Here is a 9962-nt window from a genome sequence, read left to right as displayed (position 1 = left end):
CAAGTTTTCCATCAACTTACTTGCAGATATAAAGCCAGCAGGACTTCTAAACAAAAGGGACATTGAGTGTGGATCTGCAGGTGCTTCATGCTCTCCTCCTTCACTGCACATGTGCAGCTGATTTCTTGGAAGGGGCACCATGGCCTTGGTGGACTTCACTTGAGAACAATAGACAATGGCAACCATTAATCCAAATTTGCTTCCCTGGAGAAGGAGAAGAGCTTTGCATGGAAGTGTCATGGGGACTCAGGCTCTTTGTTGGGAATTTTCCAGTGGGTCTTTCAAAACACTACTTGTCCCCTTTAAGAAAACATATACCCCTTTTGGGATGTGTTCTATTTTCTGTAACTTATCACTATGATTGTTGGTGAATCTAATGATACCTTGGACATTTATTTTAAAATAATAGAGTGCAACACATGTGAGCCTAGAAAGAAACTCAGGTAGGGTAGGTCTGACCTTTCTGGTTCTCTTCTCCTAGGAGCATGGATGTAGGCTGTGTGTGCCCTGGGGCTGGCAGTCCCCATACCTGGCCACAGGCGTGGTGCAGACAGTCTCTGCAGAGGGAAGCTAACGAGACAAAAAGAGATCAAAAAGATGAAGACAGGAAAAAGTGAGGGAAAGGACGGAGTGGTGAGAGTTCAGGTAGTAAGACCGGCAAATCCTGGCTGCACCAAGGCCTCCTTTGGGCTCTGGGAGTGGCACCAGCCGCCCTTCTCTCCGAAATTCCCTCCCTCTTTCATCAGCTGATACGAATTCGGTTTAGGTCACTTGCCTTCTCGAACCCTCGTTAACAGACCATGTTAGGCCTTAAATAGTTTTTATATGTCTATGAATAGTTTTTATATGTCCTTTCCAACTTGAGGAGAATCTTCTCTGGTGGAGAAGAGGTGTTGCAGGAAGGGGCGTTGATGAGTTCTGCTTTCTTTCTGTTAGTCCTTAACATTACAGCCCCCTCTCTGGGCACCGGCTTTCTGCCTTCTCTGAGCATAACTTTACTCAACCATTTGGAATCCTTAGATGTTTTCCTAAATCCTGTTCATTCTGGACTTTGGATATGTTTATGCTACTCATAGAATTTCAGTCTAAACTCTTAAAGCTCCTCCTTCCATTTTTGGATATTATCATTAACTTCGAAACATACATATGTGCATGTCTTATATATTTTCATATGTGGAATTATAAAAGTAATATATGTTTATTACAGAGAACATGAAAATCCAGAAATGGCCCAAAAGAGAAAAATGATAAAATAGTTTTAAAATAATAAAACGATGGGGAAGCTGGGTGGCTCAATTGGTTAAGTGCCCGACTTTGGCTCAAGTCATCATCTCACAGTTCACGAGTTCAGGACCTGTGTCAGGCTCTATGCTGACAGCTCAGAGCCTGGGAGCCTGCTTCAGATTCCGTGTCTCCCTCTCTGCCTCTGTTCCTCCCCTGCTTGCACTCTGTCTCTCTCTCAAAAATAAAATTAAATAATAATAATAATATAAAAAGAGAAAATGATGTAATCCCTGCATCCAAAGAAAAATGTTGTTAATATTTTTTGTATGTGGTCTTGTTTTTTCTATGCATATCTATGGATCCATGCTATTATATTCGTTTTACTTCACAAAAAAAATTTTTTTAATGTTTATTTATTTATTTTGAGAGAGAGAGAGCATGTGCGAGCAGGGGAGGGGCAGAGAGAGAATCCCAAGCAGGTCCCCCACTGTCAGTGCACAGCCCGATCCTATGAGCCATGAGATCATGACCTGAGCCGAAATCAAGAGTCAGACGCTTAACCGACTGAGCCACCCAGGCGCCCCTATCCATGCCATTTTAAAATCCAGCTTCAACAGGATGAGAGGAATCACTGTCTCCCAAGGTTTTTGTTATTTGCATGGCTCAGACCAGTTCTCTCTTTTTGCTCAGATGTAAGTCCTGAGAAGCTGGCCCACTTCCTCGTGTTACTGCTTTTCTTTTCTAGCTTAAAACCGCCGGAGAGGCAAGGCAACGTCTTATCAGCTATTCTGACTTCGGCAGAACGTGGTTTCTTGTGCAGGCCCGGGCCTCCGCCCCATCACTCAGGGTGCTGCACCGGGGTTTATGATACCTGTTAGGGGAGAACATTCCAGGCCTCCAGCCGGCTGTGTGTGTTTCTAGCACGAGTGTGCTTCTGTCCACTTCCCTTTGCTGAGAAGCCCGGCTTCTGCCGGGTCGCAGATCTCCACTTGCGTGCACACTTCTCCACACGTTGATGCCACTTCCCATCCCTCCTGCTTAGGGGTGTTATGGCCGCTGCCTTTGGGGTGGAACACATCTGGATTTAAATACTGCCTTGGGGGGCGCCTGGGGGGCGCAGTCGGTTAAGCGTCCGACTTCAGCCAGGTCACGATCTCGCGGTCCGGGAGTTCGAGCCCCGCGTCAGGCTCTGGGCTGATGGCTCAGAGCCTGGAGCCTGTTTCCGATTCTGTGTCTCCCTCTCTCTCTGCCCCTCTCCCGTTCATGCTGTGTCTCTCTCTGTCCCAAAAATAAATAAACGTTGAAAAAAAAAATAAAAATTTAAATACTGCCTTGGCACTGACTCAGTTATGTGACCCCGGACAAGCTACTTAGCCTTTTGGCTCTGCTATAGCTCATCTGAGGAATAGGGATAAGCTGATCTGGAAGGGGCAGAGCTGGTCTTCTCGGAAGGAGGTGATAGTGCTCAGTTATCTCAGGAATCCCAGGGAGGAGCCCCCCACACCCCAGCATAAACACCGTGCAAGAGTCCGCCCTCCCCTGTGCCCCAGAGCCTGAAATGAATTTTATAGAGGTTAAGCCTTTTCTCTTTTTCTTCTAGAACCAGAGATAAGAAGAGACTATATATATGGCCCCTTGGAGCTATAGTAGATGGAAGGGTCAGTGACTGATAGCAAATATGCTGAAAGTGTTTTGATACAGATTGAAGGGGAGAGAGAGAGATCTTGAGGCCAGTGGGGACTGAAAAAAGGAGGAGACTGAGGCTGGGGCGGGGGCAGGAAAGAGGGCTGCAGGGTGGAGGCAGGCCACAGACAGTCCTGGCTTCGGATGTTCTGATGGTTGTTTAATCCTTTGCTGTCTCTTAGACACATTGTTTGTCGAGCCAGATGCCTTGCGGCATGGGCTCGCCCTTGCCCACATTTGTTGTCCTGAGCAGTCTCACCAGCTGCTCTTTGCATAAATAAAATGGATGGTATTGAGGTCTGGGAAGCAGTTAAATTTCAAGGAGATGTCTCCCATTAGGATATGCATAAAGAGATGTGTAATGGACCTGGGCTCACAGGCGCCTATCAGTTACTTGAGAGAGTCTTCCAGAAGAGGGTGGGACTCTCCAGGGCCAGAGATTCCATCCTGGGGACATGCTGGTCCCTGGAGAACATACAGGAGGGACAGCTGGGAGGTCGGGCTGGGCTGCGGGGAGTCACAGAGGACTGACGGTTGTTGAATACAAACGGACACACCGGACACACTGTTTCCCAGCTCCTGCAGCTGCCTGCTCGGTGAGGGTGAGGACTGGCACCTTCTCCAGCTCCCGAGACCCTGCAGGATGACACCAGGCAGCTGGTTTGGTGAGTGCTGAGAGCAGGCTTGGTGTAAGAATGTTAGAAAGTTGAGCAGGATGAATAAGCAAGTAAGAGAGGCAACCGATTCCGAACATGTAGGATGAGGGAAAAGGTGGGGCAGGAGGAAAAAAAGGATCAACCAAGCTGACTTCTTTCTTTACCCTGAGCAGAGCACTTGCCTGCCAAAGATCCAGGGTAGAACTCAAAGGTGGCCAGTGTTCATTCATTTATCCAACAACTACTCACAGGGCAGCTACTGATGTGTGCTGGGGATACAGAAAAGAGGGCAGTCTCTGCTTTCAAGCAATTTATTGCTCATTCTGCCTCTGTGTATCAGCTCACACTACCCCCTGCCTGCCCTCCTCTCCCCTTCTCTCCATCTAGGCCAGGTTTCTCATCCTCAGCGCTGTTGGTATTTGGGGACGGATATTTCTTTGTTGTGGCAACTGTCCTGTGCATCATAGAACATTTGGCAGAATCCCTGGCCTATACCCACTAGATGCCACCGCCCCTCCTGAACTGTGACATCCACAATGTCTCTAGACCCTGCCAAATGCCCACTGCGGGGGGGGGGGGGGGGCAATGGAACCACTGATCTGTTTTGTCTTTATCCATATTTCACAACCTTATTCAAGTGTCACCTCCTCCATGAAGCCTGCTTGAGCTACTTCTCACTTGGGTTACCCCTTTCTTGGGTCTTGCAGACCAGGTATTGCTGCTGCAAAGCCAGTTAGCGGGTAACCTTCTCCTCTCCTCTTTTGATCTCTGTGAGAAGACAGGCCTCCAAATGCTCCTGAAGTTGTAGATTTCACTCAAGCACCCAGCAAGCCTGTTGCCTCTCCGAGAACGAGCTGCTTCCACTCGGCCAGGGAGACCCCAGTCTCCTCAACTGTCAAATCAAATGCAATGCTAGGTCAGAAATTTTCAACCATCCATCATAAAAGATATGGAGGGGCCAATTGGTTACGTTTCTAGGTACCAATTCTCCTTTTTTTTTTTTTAAGTTTATTAATCGATTTCGAGAGAGAGAGTGTGAGCCTGAGCAGGGAAAGGGCAGAGAGGGAGGGAGAGAGAGAGAATCATAATCTGCACTGTCAATGCAGAGCCTGATATGGGGCTCAAACTCACAAACTGCGATATCACAACCTGAGCTGAAATCAAGAGTCAGATGCTCAACCAACTGAGCCACCCAGGCACCCCGGTACCAATTCTCCTGAAAAGAAGCAGATTTGGGGGCTCCTGGGCAGTTCAGTCAGGTAAGCATCTGACTCTTGATTTCAGTTCAGGTCATGATCTCACAGTTGTGGGACCGAGCCCTGCATCGAGCTCTGTGATGACAGTGTGGAGCCTGCTTGGGATTCTCTGTCTCTGTCTCTCTCTCTCTTTCTCTCTGTCTCTGTCTCTGTCTCTCTCTCAATCTCCCTGTCTCAGTGAAGAGTGTTTCATTTGCAATCCATAGAACACCCAACCTCAACAGCTTGGACAAACAGTGGTTTCTCTTTCTCATATAAGAAAACAGCATCAGGGCTGGCATCTCGGAGGATTTCGGGGCCTCTCCGTCCGCGAGGTCTCCAGCACCTCCCGCTGTGGACGGCTGGCAGCCCAGCTCACGCACCTGGGTGGGAGGGCACGGGCACTCGAGTTGGAGCAGGGACAATGGTTCAGTGCTCCCAGGCAGGGGGGAGGATTAATCTCTCTGTGGCTTAGGTCTCCCTTTCCTCTCGGGACAGTTGGCAGTTGGAATCGAAGGCTCCCCAACAAGGAAGTAATTAAGTAAGTCGGACAATGCTGCCTGTTTTTGAAATCCCACGGGTTTAAGTAGGATTAGAAGTACCAATATAAGAATTAACCCAATAAATTCTTTCATTCTTTAAGTTGGTTGGAGCAAGGGAAGGAAATCAAGAAAAAGAATTCTTTTTCTTCTGTTCCCACCCCTCTAGTGACCCCTGCAGCTACTCCCTCAAACAACCCCATACTTGATTAATATCTCTACTCATGTCCCTCTTTTGCTGGAGACTTCCGATCTTCATCTCTATCCACACCTCATATCAGACTTCTGCTCCTAGTAGAGGCAGACCAGCTAATCTGGACCAACCCTCCCTCAGAATATAATTAAAACGATCTGAAGAAAATATTTTAAAAAATTTTCCCTAAAACATCAAAATAAGATAGTGGGTGATTAGCAAGCCAAAATCTAGAAGACAGAAATCCAAAGAGGTGAGCTTGGCATTCAGGGCTCGGTCTGCCCAGGGGGCCTCCGCTAACCAGTCTTTGTACAATTTCTGCATCTGCCACAGTGATGTCACCCCTAGTGACTCTGTCACCCATGACTCCTTTGTCTCCCAAGTCTCCTACTGCCTTAATAGACTGACACACCCCAGATTGGATTTATTATACACTCTTTTTTAAAAATTTTTTTCTAAGAATTATTTTGAGAGAGAGGGCACACACGTGTGCTCACGCTCTCATAAGTGGGGAAGGGACAGAGAGAGAGGGAGAGAGACAGTAACTCAAGGTAACCATGAAAGCCATTTAATATCTATGACTCATGATCTCAGCTGTTAAAAGGATGAAAACAATATCTCATCTAACCTAATTTACAAGATTGCTGAGAGGCCCAAATGGGCTAATAGACATGGAAAAACCTGGATTACGCAATATGCTATAGAGAATTGTTAATAGTAAGAAGCATTGATGGCCAAGCAATCGCTGGGTATTTATGACACGAGGACTCAGCTATCACTGATGAGAGGTTAAGAAGAATCCAAAGTCCTATCTGAGCCCTCAGGTGGTTGACACCAGGATTCAAATCATCCATTCTCTCACTTCAGCAGCGATGTTTACTGAGGACATGTTTTATGACTGGCGCTGTGTCAGGCACTGAATGTACAAAAATAAAAGTTTCTGCCCACATCTAGCTCAGTCTGATGGGAGACCAGATAAAGGTGGCCCATGATATAACAGAGATATTTATAAAATGCTAAAACAGTGTGGAGTGGAGTCACCTGACTTGAGAAGAGAGGTATTAATTAGGAGGCCTTCCTGGAAGAGGTGACCACTAAAACCAGTTCTGAAGGACAAATAGGAAACAGGTAGTGGAAGAAAAAAGCTATTTCAAGAGGAAGGAATAGCAGGTGTAAAGGCACAGAGTCCTTAAAGAAAGTTTTAGCAGTTTTATGCAGATGAGGAGGCCTGTTGCCTTAGGAGCCTTGAGGACCTCACTAGTGAGGCCCTGGGGCGGCCTCATGCACCGCTCTAAGTACGCGCTCTCTTCTCTCCAAGAGACTTTCTAGATCATATCGTCCAGCAGCCCTCAAACTCCAGCATGAATCAGAATCTCTGGAAGATCTTATTCAAAGACATACTGCTGGGCTCTGCCCTGAGCTTCCTCTTTGGTAAGTCAGGGGAGGGGGCAGAAATGCAAGTTCCCAGGGGAACTTGCTGTTATTGCTGGTCTGAGGACCACTTTGAGAACCACTACTCTGGCCCTAACTTTTTTTTCTTGCAGACCAACAAGCTGAGACCTGGAGGGGAAGGAAGTGCGTTAGCCTGTTAGCCGAGGTCACACACCGATGTCGGGCCAATTAGAGTAACAACTGGAGCTGTTTCCCCTCCCAGCGGAGCCCCGCCCTTCTAGGATCTTCCACAGCCTTTCCTGCCTTCCTCCCTCCCTCCCCGCAGGAACCTCCGCTCGCAGCGCCCCCCTTTCAGCCACCTGTGAGGCAGAGAAATTTGCATGTTCCAATTTACTCCGCGACCCACTTTTCAGGAAGGCACCGTTTTAACCTAACGGAGGGCGAGTTTAATCGCGGATTTTCAGGCGGGCGCCGCAGCGCCTCCCGACACCGCCGCGGGAGCGGCGCATCTCTGTCCAGGGAGCCTCGCTCTGCGCACGGTGGCCTGGGGCGCGGGGGAGAAGCCCCGCCGCGCCGGCGACGGTCGGGTCCCCCAGGCCGCCGGTGCGCGATGCGAGGTGCCGTCGGAGCACTGTGTCCTCCCATCCCGCCGCGGAAACGACTCTCCCCGAGGGGCCTGGGGTGGAGATGGGGGCAACCGCTGCCGGCAGCCCCTCCCCCTCGAGGGTTCTCAAGCTGGGGGGGGGGGTCTTCCTACCCCCTCCCCCCCCCCCCCAAGTACAGTCTCCTTCCCAACAGGGGTCCCTCCGGCTTGTTGAGTTCTTGGGAGTCCTGGAGCCTGGAACGTGTCTCCGTGTCTGTCTGCAGGGCCCCACGGGCTTACTAAAGGCAACTATTAGTGTCTGTTACATCATTAACTAGTGACAGAGCCATGTGGGGCCCCTTCCCTTCCATGTATTTAGAAGGTATTTATCGTGGGTCTGCCATTCCCATTGCCCCTTGCTAGACATTGTGGGGCATTCAAACGTGGCAGGCACACACCTTCTGCCCTCCAGAACTTCAAGGTAATGCTGGGGAGACCAGGACGACAGGCAGAATCCACAAACATTTCACTCCCCCAGGGTGGAGGCGCCTCCAGGACTGATACAAGTTGAACACATGTTGGCATCTGCAGTGTGAGTATGGAGAAAGGTCACTGGGGAGCCTGGGTGGCTAGGTCAGTTAAGCGTTGGATTCTTGATTTTGGCTCTGGTCACGATCCCCTGGTCAGTGAGATTGAGCCTCAGGGCAGAACGTGGAGCCTGCTTGGGATTCTCTCTCTCTGCCCCTCCTTGTGCTCTCTCTCAAAATAAATAAATACACTTAAAAAAAGTCACTTATGTGGTCAGAAGAGGCTTCAGAGAGGAGGTGGGCTTGAAGTGGACTTGGGAGGGTTGGACAGGAGAGAGGCCTTTCTCTGTTGTGGGAAGGGAGTGACCTGAGGAATGGCATGGTGGAGGGGGCGGAGGGAGGGCTCCCATAGGTGGAGGTGTGAGTTGGCACGTGAAACTTCCTCTCCTCCAGTAGATACGGTCTTTACATAGACCTTTATACTTCAGTGACCAGCCGCCTTGGTAAGGACACAGGATGTGCTGCCTCACACTTGGACAAAGACTGAGTCATGCAATTCTGTGAACTCTGGCTTTTCGGCTTTCCTCAGAGCCTTTTGGAAAATGGCGCAAAGCCTTGGGCAGGTACAGGAGATCCAAAGGTGGAAACAAAGCTGTCTGGAGTTTTATGGGCAGCCTCATAATAGGACAGTGACATTGATCTTCCAGGGTGATTTTTTTTTTTTTTTTTTTTTTTTATTAAGAAGGCCTGGTTAGGGGCGCCTGGGTGGCTCAGTCAGTTAAGCGTCCAACTTCGGCTCAGGTCATGATCTCATGGTCCTCGAGTTCGAGCCCCGCATCAAGCTCTGTGCTGACAGCTCAGAGCCTGGAGCCTGTTTCAGATTCTGTGTCTCCCTCTCTCTCTGACCCTCCCCTGTTCATGCTGTCTCTCCTTGTCTCAAAAATAAAATAAAAATTAAAAAAAAAAAAAAAAGAAGGCCTGGTTAGATGTGGTTAATGGCTTATTTAAACCCCAGCTGGGGGTGCCTGGGTGGCTCAGTCGGTAAAGCATCCGACTTCAGTTCAGGTCATGATCTCATAGCTCGTGAGTTCGAGCCCCGCGTCTGGCTCTGTGCTGACAGCTCAGAGCCTGGAGCCTGCTTTGGATTCTGTGTCTCCCTCTCTCTCTGCCCCTCCCCCGCTCATGCTCTGTCTCTCTCTGTCTCAAAAATAAATAAAAACATTAAAACGATTTAAAAAAAAACCCAGTTGGGCAGGGCTGAGGAAAATCCCAGTTTCAATGGGTTCTTGGTTAATAATCAGAACAGCGCTGGAAGGGAAGGATGGGTTGTGGTGAGCAGAAGGAGAAAGGATTCACGGTAGAGGTCTGATGTTTATGACAGGCTCTGAAAGAAACGTACCTATACTAATATTTTTTCTTAAAAATTTTTTAATGTTTATTTTTGAGAGAGACAGAGTGTGAGCGGGGGAGGCATAGAGAGGGGGGGTGACACAAAATCTGAAGCAGGCTCCAGGCTCTGAGCTGTCAGCACAGAACCTGACATGGGGCTCGAACTCATGAGCTGTGAGATCATGACCTGAGCCGAGGTCGGATGCTTAACCGACTGAGCCACCCAGGTGCCCTTAATGTTTTATTGATCCTAATGATGAAGAAAATGATGAAGAAAACAAAGACAAGACAAATATGGCTTAAATTAAATCTCTGCTGATATGACCTGAGACATGCAGAGTGTGACTTTCTTCAGAGAATTCATAGCTGCCTTAATGTTGATGTGTTTTTTGCTAGAGACTGAAAGTGACCTTACCTTAGCAGCAGCTAGCCCCTCAAGGTCCTGAAAGGATTAGTTCAAAATTCCTTAGAAACTTCCTTTATCCCCACTGCCTCCACCAACATAAAAGTATATAATCCATCAGTCCTCACAACCCCAGTG

At 48.7% G+C, this 9962-nt stretch overlaps 1 long non-coding RNA gene across 2 annotated transcripts; it reads left to right on the top strand.

Moving 5' to 3' along the window:
• Positions 1-3423: 3423 nt before the first annotated feature.
• Positions 3424-8792, top strand: LOC125149352 (uncharacterized). Of its 2 annotated transcripts, XR_007145905.1 has the most exons (4): positions 3424-3572; positions 6851-6961; positions 7075-7887; positions 7978-8792. It is a non-coding gene; the product is annotated as an uncharacterized LOC125149352 (long non-coding RNA). The 2 variants fall into 2 exon arrangements; XR_007145904.1 differs by having other exon boundaries at positions 7075-8792.
• Positions 8793-9962: the final 1170 nt, after the last annotated feature.

This window comes from Prionailurus viverrinus, chromosome D3 (assembly GCF_022837055.1).
Source record: "Prionailurus viverrinus isolate Anna chromosome D3, UM_Priviv_1.0, whole genome shotgun sequence".
Taxonomy (NCBI): Eukaryota; Metazoa; Chordata; class Mammalia; order Carnivora; family Felidae; genus Prionailurus; species Prionailurus viverrinus.
The sequence above is the reverse complement of the archived record's forward strand: the minus strand, read 5'-3'. Positions and strand labels throughout refer to the sequence as shown.